Raw genomic sequence first — 22,195 nt, forward strand, 5'->3', positions numbered from 1 at the left:
AGGAATTAAGAAACAGAGAGGATATTGTAGTGCGCTCAGCAGACAAGGGTGGTTCTATAGTGATTCTTAATAGAACAGATTATGTTCAGGAAGCATTACGCCAGCTCCTGAATCCTGAGCACTATACCCCCTTGTCTGGTGATCCCACCAATATTTACAAACGAGAACCTTTGGGTATCTTGGATGATGGTTTTGAGGATGGGCACTTTGACACTGACACCTTTGAGTTCTTGTGTGTTGGACCATCCTATAGTGCCCATCTTCCACCATCTTCCCAAGATACACAAATCCTTTACCAATGTCAAGGGACGCCCCATTGTTAGTGGGATTGGTTCCCTGACCGAACACGTGTCCCAATGGATGGATGGTATCCTCCAACCGTTTGTTTTATTACGCAGCTATCTTAGGGATACCAAGCATGTAATTGAACATCTGGAACCTATGGATTGGAATTTTGGTCTATATCGATGGGCGACTATCGATGTAGTCGCTCTTTATTCTTCCATCCCACACCAGAAAGGTCTGGAAGCTGTGTCATTCTTTCTTAAGAATTATTCAGATTTCAGTGAGGACTTTCAAAAGTACATTCTGAGGGTGCTAAGTTTCCTCCTCATGCACAATTACTTCAAGTTTGAGGGGGAGTTCTATCTCCAGAGATGTGGGACAGCAATGGGGGCCAAGTTTGCCCTCTCCTATGCCAACCTTTTTATGGGTTGGTGGGAGCTGTCCCACATCTATGGAGATAGCAACTCCCATAGGCACATGATCCAGTATTATGGACGATATATTGATGATCTCCTTCTCATATGGATGGGAGGGGACTTATCAGACTTTGTAGCCTCCTTAAACACTAATGATGTTGGCATCGAATTTACTTTTGAACTTAATGACAACATCATTAACTTTTTGGACATCACTTTACAAGGTACGAGTGATGGTAAGATCATTTGTAAAATTTATCGTAAGCCCACAGCTGGAAATGCACTGTTACATGCTAACAGTTGTCATCCCCGGCATGTTCCCTTTGCTGTCGCAAAGGGACAATTCATCAGGGTTAAACGTAATTGTACTGTGAACCACACTTATCAGGAACAATCGCTAGCACTTAGCAATCGTCTAAGGCAACGTGTTTATTCCACTTCGGTCATCCACAGAGCACAAAAAGAGGTGCAGAAGTTTGACAGGAATAGCTTGGTTCAGGAACATTCTAGAGTTGATGCCAGCGCTGACACAAACTTCCAAGGTGTAACTTTTGTCACCGATTTCAGCCCACAATATACTGAAATATGTAAGATTATCAAAAAACACTATGGATTTCTTTCAGCGGATGACAAATTGGAGGAGTGTGTCAGAACTGGCATACGATGTTCCTATAGAAGGGCTAAAACTCTAGCGAACATATTATCACCTTCATCTTTGCCTGAGCTAAACAGACCAACGAGTTTGTGGTTGGTCCACAAAGGCCTTTTCAAATGCAGACAAAAATGTCGGGTGTGTGAGTACATCCTAGTATCTAACATTTTCAAATCAGAAGTTACTGGTGAAACTTTTCCGATCACCAGTTGTCTGAAATGTACCTCTACCTATGTAGTATACGTACTCGCCTGGATCTCCTGCCACCTACAATATTGTAGGTTTAACTACAAATGAAGTAAAAGTTTGTATCCGTAACCATTTGTCTACCATTCAAGCAGGAGAAGCCAGCACACTTTTGGTTAGACACTTCTCACGATGCCACAATAAAGATATTAAAAGCCTGAGATGGCAAGCTATAGAAAGAGTATATTGTCCTCCTAGGGGAGGAGACCGGGATCGATTGCTGCAGAAGAGGGAGATGTATTGGATTTTTAAACTTCAGACCCGAGTACCCTCGGGTCTGAACTCCGAATTTGATTTAATCAACTTCTGGAAATAAAATCGAATTTGTGCATTCCCCTCTTTTGCAGCAGTGATCAGGTATTAGATATCAGATATTAGATATAAGATACCTTGGTGTATTTTTTGTGTATTTGCATACACCATGTTTTTACTCCTTCTATTATTACATTTAATGTGTAATATAATTTAATGCATCTTTCAGCTTGGTCAGTATCATCAACTTTGTTTTCAGCACTGTCATTTGAAATTAGAAAAACAGTAACAATGTTTTAATTCCTTGCCCTCCTTATTTTGAATATCACACATATGATTTTTGTGTCAATTTGTAAAGGTCTAAAAAGACTTGTATATAACTGTTGTTAAACTTAACAAGTTTAGTGTACCTAATATATGAGGAATAGGAATTATTATTTTTTGCTAAATCAGGGGCCTCAATTTTCTTTATGTTCACTGAAGACTAAGAATTAAATGCATTTCTATATTTGGCGTAAACATCGCCTATTTCTGTATATATGTACTTCAATTATTAACTTCTAAAGGGATTGAAGTGTTTTTGCATATAATTCAATTCTCAAATCTTGTAGATAATAAGTCCCTTAGTACAATAAACAGGGCTTGAATCCTTAATGGTTTAAATGTTTTCAGTGAATATAGGGTTAAATACCTCTAGCTAGCATGCCTTGTTAATCAAGTTTTAACCAATTGGGTTTTACCAGCTGCCTTAAATAGGTATGCTGGGATTTTATCTGTAGCTATGATTACGCCGTGAGTGGCGAAACATGTCAGCAGCAGTTTACCTACAAGCCTATGCTGGATTTGTGTGATTAATCCTTGATCATGTACAACATGGATGATTTTATCTTGCAATAAAACAAGTATTGGAATTTGGAACAAAGACGTCTGCATCCCGTTTTTCTATTTGATATAGATATATATATATATATATACACACACATACATACACATACATATACACACACACACACATATATATATATATATACATACACATACATATACACACACATATATATATATATATATATATATATATATATATATATATATATATATATATATATATATATATATATATATATATATATATATATATATATATATATATACATATATATACATACATACATACACACACATATACATACACACCTATCTTAACATAGAAAGTGATAATAAGCAAAATTGGATGTTTCTTGAAAAAGTCATCAGGCAGGGAGAAACACGTTGATATGTAGCAGTTCTTTTCCTTGTACTTTAAACCACCTACCAGTAATTCTGCTGAAATGTGACGTTTTTTGGTGTGCACGCTAAAGTATTGGTTTGGAGATTTAACTAGATACTTTGGTGGTTACAATAATCCTAATTACTTTTATGTGGTTTTTTAAGTAATCTTATATATGCGCATATACGTGTTTTAGGCTAATTTTAAGAATATCATTGCCTTTTAATATCAGAGACGTCCAAATTTTGCTTATTATCACTTTCTATGTTTTAGATAGGTATATATACTACATTTGCTATGTGTTTTAATAAATTGTGAGGTACATTATCACAGCCTTTGTTTTGTTTAATATCTTTAGCTATTCCTAGCGTCCTCACTTTTTATTGAATTTGTACTCGTCTTTGCTTCCTATTAAGAGGGTTTTAGGATTAGTGAGGAGTTTGATATATTTTAGCCTAGCGCACTTCCCTACCGTATCAGTATACTTTCTTATTTTTGCACAGTTTTGCCAACATGTTAGTGTTTCTAGAAAGGTTTTTCATAGTGACATTTAATAAGAGAAGACTTTGGTTATTGGTCTGTGGAAGCATTTCTCACTATGTTTTATGATTTTTTTCATTTTATGAGATGCAACATTTTAAGCAGCCCCAAAATGTGAAGAACCACTTCAAGAAATAAGTTACTTGGAAATACAAGATGCAACCATCAAGGTGTAGATGTTTGTGTATTTGCTTCAAACGGATTTAATGTGTCATTGCCACTAGTTAGCTCTAAGAGTGATGTGAATTGTAATGCACATACTGAACTGTTGACCAAAATCCAACCAAACTTTTTCAATATGAGCTTGGGCAGATGCTGGATGACGGGGTGGAATTGGGAATATTCGATCAGCAAACAGCGGATTCCCTATATGTTAAACATCCGATCATCCCCGTCTTCCACCACCTGCTGAAGGTTCATAAAAGTCTAATGGATGTCAAGGGTCGCCCCATCGTGTCAGGCATAGGCTCTTTGTTGGAGCCTTTGTGTGACTGGCTTGATGGGGTACTTCAACCCTATGTTTTAGCCTTGCCTAGCTATATTTGAGATACATCACATGTGCTGGGTATGCTGGAACAAATTGAATGGCATGACCACTATAGTTGGCTTACCATAGACGTGGTCTCTTTGTATTCCAGCATACCCCACAGCATGGGTTTAGAGGCTATAGAATTTTTCTCGACCTCTAGTTCTGATCTCACATCAGATACTGTAGCATACCTTTTACGGGTTACCAGGTATTTGTTGGAACATAACTACTTCTGCTTTGAGGGGGTGTTTTACCTTCAGAGACAGGGTACAGCCATGGGGGCTAAATTTGCCCCCTCTTATGCCAATTTGTTTATGGGCTGGCTGGAACTTGTCTTCATTTATGGTGGTGATAGCCCCCTCAGAGCAGAAGTAGTCTTTTATTGTCGTTTTATCGACGATTTGATATTTATCTGGTCATCTACTGAGGAAAGAGCAATCTGATTCTTTCAGTACTTAAATGAAGGCCAACATGGTCTAAAATTTACTTATGAGTGGCATAGTAAAGTAGTGAATTTTTTGGACATCACCTTGATAGGTGATCCCGTGGAACATAAGATAAATTTAAAGATTTACAGGAAACCTATATCAGGAAATACGATTCTCAACAAAAAAAATGGTCACCCTCCCCATGTGTTTAAGGGAATAGTGAAAAGTCAATTCTTGAGAGCAAGGAAAATTTGTAGTCAAGATAGTGACTTCTTTGAAGAATGTAAGGAGATCAAACAGAGGCTATTCGCCCAAATTATTGAACAATGTGGCCAGAAAAACTGCTTTGGCAGGTAGGGATGCCACTGTACCCAAGAAGCGGGAGAACAGAGACGATAGACCTCTGTCTTTCATTACCCAGTATTCTTCAGATTTCACCTCTGTGTGTAATATCATTAAGAAATATTTTCCCATCCTCTTGGGTGATGTTCATTTGAAATCCACAGCTGAGAAGGGATTCAAGTGTGTTTATTCAAAAAAATCTCACCTTGGGTAATATCTTATCCCCAAGCCAATTACCTTTCAAACAAAAGAATGTAGGTTCTTGGTTGCAGGTCAACAGAACCTACAGGTGTGGAGACCACAGATGTAAGGCCTGCGATTCTATAACCGAAGGGAAAGAATTCTATTCATGTACCACCACACTACCAGAGGATGCATTAAATGTTCCAGTTCCTATGTCATGTACCTCAGAGTGCCATACACATTCTAAAGCAGTATGTTGGAATGACCAGAAAGAGAAGTCCGAACACTGATCCATGAGCATTTAGGTTACATCAAATATGAGAAACCATGCTCTGCACTCTCACTGCACTTTATTGAGGTGCACGGCAAGGACACTAGATCATTTAGATGGCGAGGCATTGAAACTAGAAGATTGCCCCCTAGGGGAGGCAATAAAGACCAACTACTTGCAAGGCAGGAGGTGTACTGGATCATGAAGCTCAATACTCAGGTTCCTTATGGCTTTAATTCTGAATTTGATATAATAAACCATTGGAAATAATTTGTGCATGGTCCAGTGAACCTCAGAGTCTTGCATTTTAGGCTTATAGGATTATAAAGTTTACATTATTTACTTGTCTTGGCTTCATGTAGAACTATACCAGAGAGTGAATTGAAGATACTAGCTAGCAAACTATAATAAGATAAATTACAATAAGTAAACTTACTTTACTTATTTTACTGATATATTTTTTATCCTTATCTTATAGTTAGTTGCTTATCCACTTATTCAATTACTTACTTATTCGAAGGGTCAGATTTCTTATAGGTATACCTATACATACTTCTCTTTTTTGTGCTCATGTCCGAGATATACTTTTAACATATGACAATCATCTTGCCCAAACATGAGTAAATCAACAATATTAATAGCCTCTAGTACACAAGAGCATCCCTACATCTATCACTACTAGACGTGAAAGAAGTAGTTTGCATCATCACGATTTGACGTGAAGTGACCTGTTGGTACTCAGAATAAATAAACAATATAGCTAGATGTCTAACATAAATCTGTTTAGGCTGAATTACTTTCACACAAATGTTTAACCGGGTTAAGGGACATCGCTTTGTACAATACAATAATATTGTTAGGCTGAATTATATTTACTTAAATGTCTATCCGTGTTATGGGACATCGTTTTGTATAAACCAATTCATGTGTGCTGTATCTAACGCTTCAATTTGTATATTGTCATATCTTATCCCCACATTGACAAATATCTATATGGCTATATTGTGTTTCAACATATATATTTCTAGGATTGTATAAGACTCTGTTATGTTTAATCTCATTTGTGTATGTTCTGTTAGCAAATGGTTAAGAGGGGTGTGGTTTAACACCAACCAATAATCATTAAGTTTGAATCCTTTTTAAATGGCACTTACCGGTGCCTTATCAGGTTTATGAGTACGGCCCCGGCCGAAACGCGTAAACCCAGACTTCTAACAGTGTGTACCATGTCACTTTTAAATATTGAAGAATAAAGCTGTTTTTTTTACTTTTTTGGATACCGGGACTCATCACTCTTTTTTTATAATTGTAAAATATATTACATCCAGCAAGTTCACATGTGGTCATTGAGGGGCACAAACTTAGTCATTAAACTTCCCAGCTAATATGTATATACAAAATGATTTCTTGTATTTGTGACATGGTTTAAATATTAAAGGGACATGAAACCCCCCAATGTTTCTTTCAGGAGTCAGATAAAACATACAAATTTTAAACAACTTTCAAAATGTACTACTATTATCAAATTTGCTTCATTCTCTTGGTATCATTTGCTGAAGGAGCAGCAATGCACTACTAGCAGCTAGCTGAACACATCTAGTCAGCCAATCACAAGAGAAAAATACACGCAGGTACCAATCAACAGCTAGCTCCCACTAGTGTAGGATATGTACATATTTTTCAACAATGGATACCAAGAGAACAATTTCAAAACAGAAGTGAATTTAAAAGTGTCTTAAAATAACATGCCATTTTAGATTTATTCAAGTTTATTATTACCTTTCTGTAAGGATTCCAGTCCGCTTTTTCCAGTTACCTTTCAATCACATGGTCTCTACCTGTCTGCATTTAAGTCATCACCTGACTGCAGACAGGTGCTTAGTTATTGCACATGTAGCTGTTTGTAGCAGTCCTGCTATCCTTTGCTACTGAGTTCTCTATCAAGCTCTCCTTGTGGATTACAAAGCTTTATTCCTTTGTCACCTGGATTCTACTTATCCTTTTACCTCAGGAGGATTATAACACAGCGACTTTCATATAGCTCCTAATACCCTCTGCTGCACAAAGGTTTTATCACATTTCATGTTTTGCCGTAATCGGCACTTTCCCTGCAGCTGCTTACAAGCCACACGCCTTCTCTGTGGGACTTCACTTACCATCTTATCAAGCCCTCTGACATTGCACTCAACGGTTGTCTCACCTACAATTCAAACTCTCATTTAGAGACAGCCGCTTACCTCTTCTGTGACCGGAGCTACAGTTTGTGCCGCTGTCAGTCAGAGTCTCAGCTCCTCCTACCAGCGGTTACTGATCTCGGCTCTATAGCGGGCTAGTACAAAGACTCTGTGTCTCGTATGCAATTCCCTCATCATGGTAACGCTGTGAAGGAAAACTTAACACCTAAGTCCTTTGTTAAAACCTGCTAGCTTACCTTTTGGACGAACTGTGCTAATCCTCTCTGTGCACATTACTCCCCTCAATACCTGCTTGCTAATCTATGTATGAGTAATTTGGAACTCTGCTTACATTTCAGAATCTTACTCCTATACTGATATCAGTTACAATAATAGAGTGAATTATAACTATCTCCTCCTATGTAAATTACATTAACTTTATTTCACTTTATCAAACAGTCTATGCTAATTAATAGCCTGTTCAACAAAGTGATACATATTCAGTTCTCATTAAGTCTGCAGCTGAGTTCCTATATTTCTGCACAACCTGGAAACAAACCTTATACTTTCCAATCCTTTTAAATCAGGTTATTCACAATGTCCTACTAATTTCTACCAACAAAACAAATCAGTTCCTGAAAAAAAATGACAAGAAGCATTTGTATGTTGCATAAAGCAGAACTATAAGTCAAGAATGAATCAGTGTTCCATGTAAATAGCTAACCGTTTCCACGACAGCACTGCTCTCTGTATCCTTACACAGCACTAACTATCAATGGGTGCTGAGTTACACATGTGACAACGGATAGTTTAATGTGTGTTCCGGGGTCAGCCTTAATTTAAACTCAAAAAATAGACAACATAGAACATAACCTCTTGACTGCCCCTTCTTTCTGCTCCATAATTGTAATGCATTTAGGCATAGGAGGCCTGTTATGTTTTGCCAACTCTCTGGGTCTTTAAAAAACATTGAACATTATGTATCCAGTATTTTTGTGAAGATTTAATTTTATTGTTAAAATGAAGGACTGTTGGGTTGAATACTGGATCCTGGCAACATTAATTTTACAGCCAATCAGCTGCCGTACTCATCTCCCCTTAGATAACAGAAACCATGGCCATATCTCTGCTTTAGTTAGTGAATGGATAGTTGCAGCAGCAAAGACCAGATGGATTTGGGAGCTATTAAATATCATGGATCAGGTAATATTTGTCCAGTGACTTTTTCTCATTTCTATAAGGGGTAACTTTCCCTTTTTCTGCAAAGTTGGCAGATCTAATAAAAAAAAATCATATTAAACAATGACTTTGCTGGAATGGAATCAATTGGTTCAAATAAAATGATCCCTTCAAGGTTCATTTTACAGTCAAAATTAAACTTGCACGATTCAGAGAGAGTAGGTAATTTTAGGACACTTTTAAAATTTTTTTTTTCAAATGTGCTTTGTTCTTTTGGTATCCATTGTTGAAAAAGAATATGCACAGATCCTACACTAGTGGGAGCTAGCTGCTGATTGGTGCCTGCATACATTTGTCTCTTGTGATTGGCTAACTAAATATGTTCAGCTAGCTGCCAGTAGTGCAATGTTGTTCCTTCAGCAAAAGATAAGAGAATGACGCATATTTGATAATAAAAGTCATTTGGAAAATTGTTTAAAATTGTATGTTTTATCCAAATCATAAATGATATTTTTGGGGGTTACTGTCCCTTTAAATAAACTAATGAAGAACCTGAGACATGTATGTTCTTAAGATATAAACACTGCCTTGCCACCTAATTAAAGTGTGTGTGTAGAGGGGGGAATCTCACAGATTAATTCTTGGACGCTGCAACCTTTCACAGAAATCTGCCATTAAGTCAGTGATTTTGCACGCAAGTAATTGGTAATTGAAAATAATCTTTGGGAAAAATATTTCTTTAAAGAATATTAACTAACTAAACCTATTAACCCCTAAACCGCAGTTCACTGACATCACCAACACTAACTTAACCTATTAACCCCTAAAACGTTGTACACCCACATCACCAACACTAACAAAAACACTAACTAAACCCATTAACCCCTGAACCGCTGCCCCCCCACATCGCCAACTAAACCTATTAACCCCTAAACTGGTGCCCCCCACATCGCAACATCCTAAATTAAACTATATATATTAAGCTAGCTATATTAAGCTAGCTACAATATAACTATTTACTAACTACCTAGTTAAAATAAACGTATTTTACAAACGTACATGTGAAATAAAAATAAAACCTAAGCTTACACTAATAAAACCTAACATTACTAAAAAAAAAAAAAAAAAAACTACCATTACTAAAAAATTAAAACTACAATTACAAAAAATACACTAAAATTACAAAAATAAAAAAACTACCATTAAAAAAAGTAACAAACGAAATTATCCAAAACAAAACAAATTATTCCTATTTTTATTTAATCCATTAAAAAAGGGACAGTCTACTCCAAAATTGTTATTGTTTAAAGAGATAGCCAACGCCTTTACTACCCAACCCCAGCTTTGTACAACCAATATTGTTATATTAATATACTTTATAACATCTAAAACTCTAAATGTCTGCCTGTTTAAAAGCCCCTGCCGGCTGCCTTTATCTCAGTATATTTTGTAAATTTGTCATACCAAACAGAGCTAGCTAATGTGTGCGATATAGATAACACTGTGCTCACTCCTGTGGAGTGACACATGAGACTGCACAAATTGGCTAAAATTCAAGTTGTAAATAGCCCTGAGATAAGGGGGGTGGTCTGCAGAGGCTTTGATGCAAGGTAATTACAGAGGTAAAAAGTTTAATAATATAACAGGGTTGGTTATGCAAAACTGGGGAATGGGTAATAAAGGGATTATCTATCTTTTTAAACAATCACAATTTTGGAGCAGACTGTCCCTTTAAGGGAAAACAATTTTACAATACACTGTCCCTTTAATAATTTGCAAAACTACTTGAAAACCCTGGTGAGTAGGTTTATCTTATCTTTATTTGTTGTGGCTTACTGGAGATCATTGTAACTACGTTTGTCCAGTGTTCTAGGCAACTGCTGTCTAGTAAGTAGATAGTTTAGGTAATTTTCAGCATTTCTTTTTATAAAGAAAACCTAAGTAAAAAAATGTTGGTCTCTCTATGGAACAAGGACAAGCATTTTTTACACAAAAACAAGGAAAATAAATAAAAGGAGTGTATATTGCAAAGGTTTTTCTACTGTGAATAATTAAACATTTTATGTCACAATCTCCAAGTGCCTCATGACCCTGTAAACAAGCTTAAGTCATTGTATAGCCAACAGTTTGTATTAAAATTATAGTACTGCGAGAGTAGCCTCAAATGAATTTCAGAAATACATTCTGAATTCCACAACGGATTAAACTCTTGTTGCTTTGACCAAATCCTTTTGAGGTTCTCATGTGAAATTCCAGCTGTCAGAGCCCACTGGCCTCCCTGAGATCACATTAGGCAGGGAAAGGTTTCTGTACAATTAATCTTCAGAATCTCTCAAAACTACACAATATATTAATAGGTGCAGTGAGACTGGTGAAGTTTAACCAATCCATTGTCACAGAGTTGGAGTTAAAGGGACATTATACACTCATTTTTTATTTGCATAAATGTTTTGTAGATCTATTTATATAGTCCATAAAGTTTTTAAACAGTTTTATACTGGATTTTTATATCAGTATCTGTGCATCTTATTATTTATAGTAGTGTCTATTACATGCAGTTGTATGAAAATGAGTGTATACTGTCCCTTTAAAAGGAGCACTCGATGCAGTAGAATTGCATAATTAACAAGTGCATAATTAACAATTGCAATAACACCTACTCTGAATAAAATACTCTGTACTCTGACAAATTTATTTTGTATCCCATTTTCTGCCTCCTGTATCATGTGACAGTCATCAGCCAATCAAAGACTAATATAGGTATATCCTGTGAATTTGTGTCCATACTCAGTAGGATCTTGTTCCCCAGAAAGTGTGAATATAAAAACAGACTGCAAAATTTGATAATGAAAGTAAATTGGAAAGTGTCTTAAAACTGCTTCTCTATCATAATTTTTTTTTTTTTTTTTACTTGAGTGTCCCTTTAAGGTGAGTAGTGAGTAGATTACTAATTGGGACTCTTAGTTCAGGTTTCTAGATTTTAGAATTCAAGCTTAGAATTTAGCAAAACATTTATAACTGTCTCTCACTGGCCTCAGTAAAGGAAATAACAGGCATTTAAACTTAGGATAACAGGAGCAGTAAACACCTTGCAATTACATTTTTCTGCAGTCTTCCAATAGATTAACATATTAGCAGAGTCTGAACATTATTAGAATAGGTTAACACTCCTATCTCTACTTCTCATTTGAGTGAAATGTAGCAATAAACACATTTTAATTATAAGACATTCTTGCCAAGTCTAAAAGATTTTAAAACAAAAAATACCCCCCCGACTTGCCATAATTGGAGAAGCCAATCAACTATTTTTAGAGTTAATTGGGAACAGGGGGCAAATTAAATAATGAAAGTATATCTAAAGTTGCTTTGCTATAATTAAAGGTTTTATATTACAATCTCAAAGTGTTGACTGTCCCTTTAAGTTACAACATGGCGGCAAAAACAAAATACTTCATGGAGACTAAAACTTAATGCTTATTCTTTCAATATTTAATGCTTACCTGATAAATTTATTTCTCTTGTGGTGTATCCAGTCCACGGGTTCATCCATTACTTGTGGGATATTCTCCTTCCCAACAGGAAGTTGCAAGAGGACACCCACAGCAGAGCTGTCTATATAGCTCCTCCCCTAACTGCCACCCCCAGTCATTCGACCGAAGACAAGCAAAAAAAAAGGAGAAACTATAGGGTGCAGTGGTGACTGTAGTTTTAAAATAAAAAACACCTGCCTTAAAATGACAGGGCGGGCCGTGGACTGGATACACCACAAGAGAAATAAATTTATCAGGTAAGCATAAATTTTGTTTTCTCTTGTAAAGGTGTATCCAGTCCACGGGTTCATCCATTACTTGTGGGATACCAATACCAAAGCTTTAGGACAGATGAAGGGAGGGACAAGGCAGGAACTTAAACGGAAGGCACCACTGCCTGTAAGACCTTTCTCCCAAAAATAGACTCTGAAGAAGCAAAAGTATTGAATTTGTAGAATTTAGAAAAAGTATGAAGCGAAGACCAAGTCGCCGCCTTACAAATCTGTTCAACAGAGGCCTCATTTTTTAGGACATAATGAAGGAACAACAATCTCTTGATTGATATTCTTATTAGATACTACTTTAGGAAGAAACCCAGGTTTAGTACGCAAAACTACCTTATCTGCATGGAAAATCAGATAAGGTGAATCACACTGTAAAGCAGATAACTCTGAAACTCTTCGAGTCGAGGAGATAGCTACTAAAAATAGAACTTTCCAAGATAAAAGTTTAATATCTATGGAATGCAAAGGTTAAAACGGAACCCCTTGAAGAACTTTAAGAACTAAATTTAAACTCCATGGCGGAGCAACAGGTTTAAACACAGGCTTGATTCTAACTAAAGCCTGGCAAAACGCCTGAACGTCTGGAACCTCAGCCAGACGTTTGTGCAAAAGAATAGACAGAGCAGAAATCTGTCCTTTTAAGGAACTAGCTGACAATCCCTTCTCCAATCCTCCTTGGAGAAAGGATAAGATTCTAGGAATCCTGACTTTACTCCATGAGTAACCCTTGGATTCACACCAATGAAGATATTTACACCATATCTTATGATAGATTTTCCTGGTGACAGGCTTTCGAGCCTGAATTAAGGTATCAATGACCAATTCAGAAAAACCACGCTTTGATAGAATCAAGCGTTCAATCTCCAAGCAGTCAGATGCAGAGAAATTAGATTTGGATGTTTGAAAGGACCTTGAAGTAGAAGGTCCTGCCTTATCTGCAGAGTCCATGGTGGAAAGGATGACATGTCCACCAGATCTGCATACCAAGTCCTGCGTAGCCACGCAGGAGCTATCAAAATCACCGAAGCTCTCTCCTGCTTGATCTTGGCAATCAGACGAGGGAGCAGAGGAAACGGTGGAAACACATAAGCCAGGCTGAAGGACCAGGGCGCTGCTAGAGCATCTATCAGCGCTGCCTTGGGATCCCTGGACCCGTAACGAGGAAGCTTGGCGTTCTGATGAGACGCCATGAGATCCAGTTCTGGTTTGCCCCATAGTTGAATCAACTGGGCAAATACCTCCGGATGGAGCTCCCACTCCCCCCGGATGAAAAATCTGCTGACTTAGGAAATCCGCCTCCCAGTTCTCTACTCCTGGGATATGGATGGCTGAGAGATGGCAAGAGTGAACCTCTGCCCATAGAATTATCTTTGAAACCTCCAACATTGCCAGGGGGCTCCTTGTTCCCCCCTGATGGTTGATGTAGGCTACAGTCGTGATGTTGTCCGACTGAAATCTGATGAACCTGACCACAGCTAGCTGAGGCCAAGCCTGAAGAGCATTGAATATCACTCTTAGTTCCAGAATGTTTATCGAAAGGAGGGTTTCCTCCTGAGTCCACGAACCCTGAGCCTTCAGGGAGTTCCAGACTGCGCCCCAGCCCAGAAGGCTGGCATCTGTTGTCACTATAGTCCATTCTAGCCTGCGGAAACTCATTCCCCTGGACAGATGGACCCGAGAGCCACCAGAGAAGAGAATCCCTGGTCTCCTGATCCAGATTTTGCAGAGGGGACAAATCTGTGTAATCCCCATTCCACTGATTGAGCATGCAAAGTTGCAGTGGTCTGAGATGTAGGCGGGCAAACGGAATTATGTCCATTGCCGCTACCATTAAGCCGATTACTTCCATACACGGAGCCACTGACGGCTGAGAAGTGGAATAAAGAGCACGGCAGGAAGTTAGAAGCTTTGACAACCTGACCTCTGTCAGAAAAAATTTCATTTCTACTGAATCTATCAGTGTTCCTAGGAAGGAAACTCTTGTGAGAGGGGAGAGAGAACTCTTTTCTTCGTTCACCTTCCACCCGTGAGACCTCAGGAATGCCAGAACAATGTCCGTATGGGACTTGGCGATTTGAAAAGTCGACGCCTGTATCAGAATGTTGTCTAGGTAAGGAGCCACCGCTATGCCTCGTGGCCTTAGAACCACCAGTAGGGACTCTAGAACCTTCGTAAAGATTCTTGGTGCCGTGGCTAACCCGAAGGGAAGAGCCACAAACTGGTAGTGCCTGTCTAGGAAGGCAAACCTGAGAAACCGATGATCTCTGTGTATCGGAATGTGTAGATAAGCATCCTTTAAGTCCACGGTAGTCATATATTGACCCTCCTGGATCATAGGTAGGATGGTTCGAATAGTCTCCATCTTCAAGGATGGGACCCTGAGAAATTTGTTTAGGATCTTGAGATCCAAGATTGGTCTGAAAGTTCCCTCTTTTTTGGGAACTATAAACAGATTTGAATAGAATCCCTGCCCCTGTTCCTCCCTTGGAACTGGGTAGATCACTCCCATAACCAGAAGGGTCTTGAACGCAACGTAAGAATGCCTCTCTTTATCTGGTTTGCAGATAATTGTGAGAGATGAAATTTCCCCTTTGGAGATGAGGCTTTGAAATCCAGAAGATATCCCTAGGAAACAATCTCCAGAGCCCAGGGATCCTGGACGTCTCTTGCCCAAGCCTGGGCGAAGAGAGAAAGTCTGCCCCCAACTAGATCCGGTCCCGGATCGGGGGCTACTCCTTCATGCTGTCTTAGAGGCAGCAGCAGGTTTTTTGGCCTGCTTTCCCTTGTTCCAAGCCTGGTTAGGTCTCCAGACTGGCTTGGACTGGGCAAAAGTTCCCTCTTGTTTTGCAGTAGAGGAAGTTGAAGCTGCGCCACTCTTGAAGTTTCGAAAGGAACAAAAATTAGTCTGTTTGGTCCTTAATTTGTTGGACCTATCCTGGGGAAGAGCGTGGCCTTTTCCTCCAGTAATATCAGAAATGATCTCCTTCAGTCCAGGCTCGAATAAGGTCTGCCCTTTGAAGGGGATGTTGAGAAGCTTAGACTTTGAAAAAACGTCAGCTGACCAGGACTTAAGCCATAGCGCCCTACGCGCCTGAATGGCAAAACCTGAATTCTTAGCAGTTAGCTTTGTTAAATGAAAAACGGCGTCAGAAATAAATTAATTGGCTAACTTAAGAGCTTTAAGCCTGTCTAGGATATCATCCATCTGGGTCTCCACCTGTAGAGCCTCCTCAAGAGACTCGAACCAGAAAGCCGCTGCAGCAGTGACTGGGGCAATGCATGCAAGAGGCTGGAGAATACAACCTTGTTGTATAAAGATTTTCTTAAGGAAACCCTCTAATTTTTTATCCATTGGATCTAGGAAAGCACAACTGTCCTCGACGGGGATAGTTGTACGCTTAGCTAAGGTAGAGACTGCTCCCTCCACCTTAGGGACCATCTGCCACGAGTCCCGTGTAGTGGCATCTATGGGAAACATCTTTTTAAAAGCAGGAGGGGGAGAGAACCTGGTCTATCCCATTCCTTCGTAATAATTTCTGAAAACCTCTTAGGGACTGGAAAAACATCAGTGTAAACAGGCACTGCAAAGTATTTGTCCATTTTACACAATTTCTCTGGGACTACAATGGTGTCACAGTCATCCAGAGTCGCTAAAACCTCCCTGAGCAACAAGCGGAGGTGTTCAAGCTTCAATTTAAATGCTGTCATTTCAGAGTCAGACTGAAGTAACGCCTTCCCTGAATCAGAAATGTCACCCACAGATAGAAGCTCTCCTGCTTCGGCTTCTGTACATTGTGAGGGTATATCAGACATAGCTACTAAAGCGTCAGAAAGCTCTGTATTTGTTCTAGCCCCAGAGCTGTCTCGCTTTCCTTGTAACCCTGGCAGTTTGGACAATACCTCTGTGAGGGTATGATTCATAACTGCCGCCATGTCTTGTAAGGTAAACGCATTGGACGCGCCAGATGTACTTGGCGTCACTTGCGTGGGAGATATAGGTTCTGACACATTGGGAGAGCTAGGTGGTTTAACCTCCCTTTTGTCAGTCTGAGAAACCTCTGGTGATAAATCTTTAAAAGCCATAATATGGTCTTTATAACTTATAGAAAGGTCAGTGCATTTGGTACACAATCTAAGAGGGGGTTCCACAATGGCTTCTAAACATAATGAACAAGGAGTTTCCTCTATGTCAGACATGTTTAACAGACTAGTAATGAGACCAGCAAGCTTGGAAAACACTTTAATAAATGTGAAAAAGCAATTAAACAAAAACGGTACTGTGCCTTTAAGAGAAAAAAAAAAAACTACCACATAAACTGCAAAACAGTGTTAAAATTTTTTACAGTGTGTATAAGAGACCAAAGCAGCATTGCACCCACTTGCAAATAGATGATTAACTACACTAAGTAATATGAGAATTAACATGAATATTACCCTTATCTTGTAAGCATGATCCCAGTCGTTGTTAAATCACTGTATCAGGCTTACCTCAAATATACCAGGCACTGTCAGCATTTTCTAGACCTTATCGCTCTAGAAAAAATATACTGAACATACTTCAAAGCAGGTGATCTGCAAACCATCCCCCCAACTGAAGTTTTCTTTCCATACTCTTCAGTTATGTGTGAGAACAGCAATGGACCTTAGTTACAAACTGCTAAGATCATCAACCTCCAGGCAGATTCTTCTTCCAATTTCTGCCTGAGAGTAAAACAGTACAACGCTGGTACCGTTTAAAAATAACAAACTCTTGATTGAAGGTAAAAACTACACTAAGTCACCACATATCTCTTGATACTTCCTTTCTTGTCGAGAGTTGCAAGAGAATGACTGGGGGTGGCAGTTAGGGGAGGAGCTATATAGACTGCTGTGGGTGTCCTCTTGCAACTTCCTGTTGGGAAGGAGAATATCCCACAAGTAATGGATGAACCCTTGGACTGGATACACCTTTACAAGAGAAATCTGCATAGTATTCTCAGGCTAATCTTTGCTTTGAATACACCATTATATCAAACATTTATTTAGTGGTTAATGTCCCTTTAAGTAAGATGCAATTTGCCTAACCAGCTACATTGCTGCATAGTGATAGCTTATATCAGGGCAGGGGCGCTTTTACATCTGGCCACTGATTGGTCAGAGCAAGAAACTCAAACACAAATACACAATGTTTCAAGGAATGAATCGCCTAGAGTCTAGACAACTCGGAAATAGTGAAACCCGGCAAAATCTGATTTCGACATAATATTTGAAATGCCAATAAAACATGTATTTTATGCAGAGCTTTTTGCAGTGTGTCACCTGTTTGCTGATATATATAGAATCTGCATATATACATAAAATTTTGAAAGTGAGGGTAAACTTTCCTCTTTGTATGAACAGATACATTTTAGATGTGAATACGCCACGCTTCAATCAGTGCTCTAGCCATACAGCACTCACATATTTATTTTATTTTTTTTGTATCTTGAGCGCCATTTAGATAACAGACCATAAGCTCACAAAAAAAAAAATACTTTTGAAGTGGGCGGTCAGAGCTTGGGATATTTGAATTACAGCACAAAATAAAAATAGTAAGTTATAGTGCATCTTTATTTCAACTGATGCCATCTAAAACAGGGCTCGACAAACCCAGGAGCCTGGGAGCCACTGGCTCCTAGAATTTTACCCCTGGCTCATAACTTTTTGGGTTATTCTCCATATATCTATATACAAATCCAACTGTCTGGCTCCTAAAAATATGCCTGGCACCTAAATATTCTTACTGGCTCCTAATTTTTGAACATATTTGTAAAGCACTGATAAAATATCGCTAATATACTGGGATTTGTTTATACAAAGGGGAGAGTTTACCATCACTTTTACGTCTGTTTAACTGACTACCAGCTTCATGCTACCAAGAGATCAAAGTTCCCAACTTTCCTGGGTATTGTGGAATTGTCTGTACTGATATACTGTACCTCCCACAGCTTGCCCTTTAGCTATATTTCTTTAGACTGATCGTATTAAGGGCTAGATTTATTAAACCTGTACGCCTCAGCTCGCCTGTGGTGGGGCGAAATTACCCGCAGGTATTCGCCATTGCACACGAACGCAATTTTGCACCCGCGTGCAATCCCGCCCCCTGCCCGCGCACAGCCAATCACGTGCGGGCAGAAGCTGTCAATCTCCTCGGTCTGACTAGACCGAGGAGATTGAATTTCGCCACATTAGAGGTGGCGAAGAGGTTAGGGAAGCGGCGGTCTGGTGACCGCTGCTTGATAAATGACGGTGAGCAAGTTCTTGTGACAACTTGCAGCCGTAGGGCTTTAATAAATCTAGCCCTAAATGGCGCACATTATATACACACATCCCATTACAGAAACATTGCATTACATGAAATTTACTGAAAGTCATCATGATCTCTCCTTGTGCATTTTGAATATTTTTAAGGGTCTGTACAAATTGATTTGCTTCTTCCAAATCTTTTTGGTGCCTTTTTTTCTTCTGGTAAAATACCCCATTTAACTCATATAATCACAAAGAATTTCCTTTTTATTACTACAGACATTCAACAGCAAACTGATGTAAACATAGAATACACTATTGCAAGGAAACCGATCTCATTGAGCAAAAGGGAGAGGGGTTTCAAATTTAAAGGGACACTCAAGTCAACAAACTTATGATTCAGAAAGAGCAGCAGTTTTAAGATAATTTCTAATTTAATTCCATTATAAAATTTTGCTTAGTCCTTTTATATTTCACACTTTTTGAGAAACAAGATCCTACTGAGCATGTGCACAAGCTCACAGGGTATAAGAATAGTAGTCTGTGATTGGCTGATGTCTGTCACATGATACAGTGGGCTGGAAAATGGAAGAAAAAAATAAAAAATTGTCAGAATAAATCTACTATTGCACTGTATTTTTATTATGCACTTGTTAATTATGTGATTCTACTGCATTGAATAGTCCCTTAAATAACATGACAATACAGCACAGCTCTGTTTTCCACAAGTTATATGCAAATAAAACAGAAGACCAGCTTCAAAGTTATTACAGATCAAACAACAAAACATTTATACAGGAGCTAGAGCAGTAGCGGACGGACCTACTGAACTGAGGGCCATGGTGCAAAAAATGTTTAGGGCCCCTCAAAGGTAATTCAGTAGTAAGCAATAGTAATAAAATGCATGATTTTAAGGATAGATAGATATCTAGATAGACACACTAATAAAAGGCTCCTTGTACACATTCTTCACACGCCTAAGAATACACTGGCTGCTATGCCCCCCCCCCAGCACTTAAGCCCTGGTACCACTGCACCAATGGTAGTTCCGCCCCTGAGAGAAAGGCTGACGTCATGCCCATAGAACCAAACGCTAGTCAGTGAGATCATTCAGTTTGAGCACTTCTCTGTGCTTGTATACGTGGGGACTGTCTGCACAGGTACAATTTATTGCAACATACAATTATAAATGCTGAGCCAAACTTTCACAAATCCAGAAGCGTGAACACTGCCCAAAGATAAATGCTCCGCAGAAGGTATTTACACATTATTCACATTTAAGAATCTCAAAAATTACACAGTGATCGTTTAGTTCAACAGAAATGTAGACTATGAACATATCAAAGCACCGAACTAAACACTATTCTTCATATGCCCAAGTACCCAATGTCAAAGGTAATAGCCACCTTATAGGATTCTCCAAAATACAAGTGGTCTCTCTTTATATGGAGCCTATAAATAGTTAATACAAGTGGTCTCTCTTTATATGGAGCCTATAAATAGTTAATACAAGTGGTCTCTCTTTATATGGAGCCTATAAATAGTTAATACAAGTGGTCTCTCTTTATATGGAGCCTATAAATAGTTAATACAAGTGTAATGACAAGACATAAAAAAGACATTAAACACAAACTGAATGCTGAATAATAATGTACATTTATATTATTATTATACTTTATTTATGAATATATATAGGACTTTTTTAGTGAATAATGCAGCTTTACTTTGTTAAAGGGACACTGAACCCAATTTTTTTTTGCTTTCACAATTCAGATAGAGCATGCAATTTTAAGCAACTTTCTAATTTACTCCTATTATCAAATATTTGTCGTTCTCTTGCTATCTTCATTTGAAAAAGAAAGTCCAGAACCTTGGACAGCACTTGTTTATTGGTGGATGAATGTATCAACCAATCAGCAAGAACAACCCAGATTGTTCACCAAAAATGGGCCGGCATCTAAACTTACATTCTTGCTTTTCAAATAAAGATACCAAGAGAATGAAGAACATTTGCTAACAGGAGTAAATTAGAAAGTTGTTTAAAATTGCATGCTCTATCTTTATCACAAAAGAAAACCATTGGGTTCAGTCGCCCTTTAAATGAAAACCATATTTTATAATTTTTCTTTTCTCTGATTTTCCTGTCCCACAGAACAAAAGGACTCTTACTAACCAATCAATACAAATGTATGGGATTGGAGCATGAATTATTTGTTTGCACATGTGCAGTTAAAGAAAGATTTAGTCAGCACTGTCCCTTTTCTTCCCTTAAAGGGACAGTCAGCTGTAAAATAGCTTTTCCTGAATGTGTTCCCAATGACTTGTTAAACCAGCTGCAGCGTATAAAATTTAGTAAAAATTGCTAATTGATGCTTCTTTTTGCAAAATAAATAGCTGGATTTTCTCTTTGAAACTACAGCCCATTAACATAGGCTTGGCTTGCTGACAGATCAGATCTGATTATCATCACTAAAATTCTTCCCACCTTTCTTATCTCTGTCTCTGAAAAATATTTAGAAAAAACAATTGAAATGAAAATTGTAGAGCTGTAGCTCTTCCACCTCCCACTGTGAGTGTAATTTCTTCTGTAGTGATATAGAAACATAGATATTGACAGCAAATAAGAGCCATAGGCCCAGCAAGTCTGCTCGATATTACCTAACAGTATAAACTTATCTAGTTCATAGGATAGCCTTATGCTTGTCCCAGGCATTTTTAAAGTCCCTGACAGTGCTTGTTACTACTATTAGAAACATAGATATTGACAGCAGATAAGAGCCATAGGCATAGCATAATATGTATGATATGTAGCGTGCGTGCATTGGAGTGAATCTGTGGTGTGTATGTGCATATGAGTATGTGTGCCTGCATATGAGTGTGTGTGTGTGTGTGTGTATGTGCATATGAGTATGTGTGCCTGCATATGAGTGTGTGTGTGTGTGCCTGCATATGAGTGTGTGTGTATGTGCATATGAGTATGTGTGTGTATGGGAGGGCCACTTTGCTTTAAAATGCCTGGGGGCCTATTTTTGTCCCAGTCCAGCCCTGAAAGAATAGGAGATTTTAACAGTATCAACAAGCACAATGTTCAGATGTATTTCGCTGTAAAAAGACAGCAAAATAGTTCATGAATGTATACAGTATTGCAATAATCATACTTTTAAGGAAACATTTTACGTATTGTTAAATTTTAACTTTAATGGCCATTTTAAAAGGGACAGTAAAAATGAGTAGGTGGAACCTCTCCTACCCTAGACTTACCCCTGACACCTTTAATGAGGGAGCTACTTCAGGAATGTATTATTTTTACATATAGAATCAGGTCAAGAGTTATGTTTTTGGTTATAGAC

General features: G+C 38.3%; 1 protein-coding gene across 2 annotated transcripts in view; it reads right to left on the minus strand.

Moving 5' to 3' along the window:
* The window catches only part of PKP2 (plakophilin 2), a 214,735-nt gene that overhangs the window by 127,627 nt on the left and 64,913 nt on the right, over positions 1 to 22,195 (minus strand). The window lies entirely within an intron of this gene.

This window comes from Bombina bombina, chromosome 6, assembly GCF_027579735.1.
Source record: "Bombina bombina isolate aBomBom1 chromosome 6, aBomBom1.pri, whole genome shotgun sequence".
Taxonomy (NCBI): domain Eukaryota; kingdom Metazoa; phylum Chordata; class Amphibia; order Anura; family Bombinatoridae; genus Bombina; species Bombina bombina.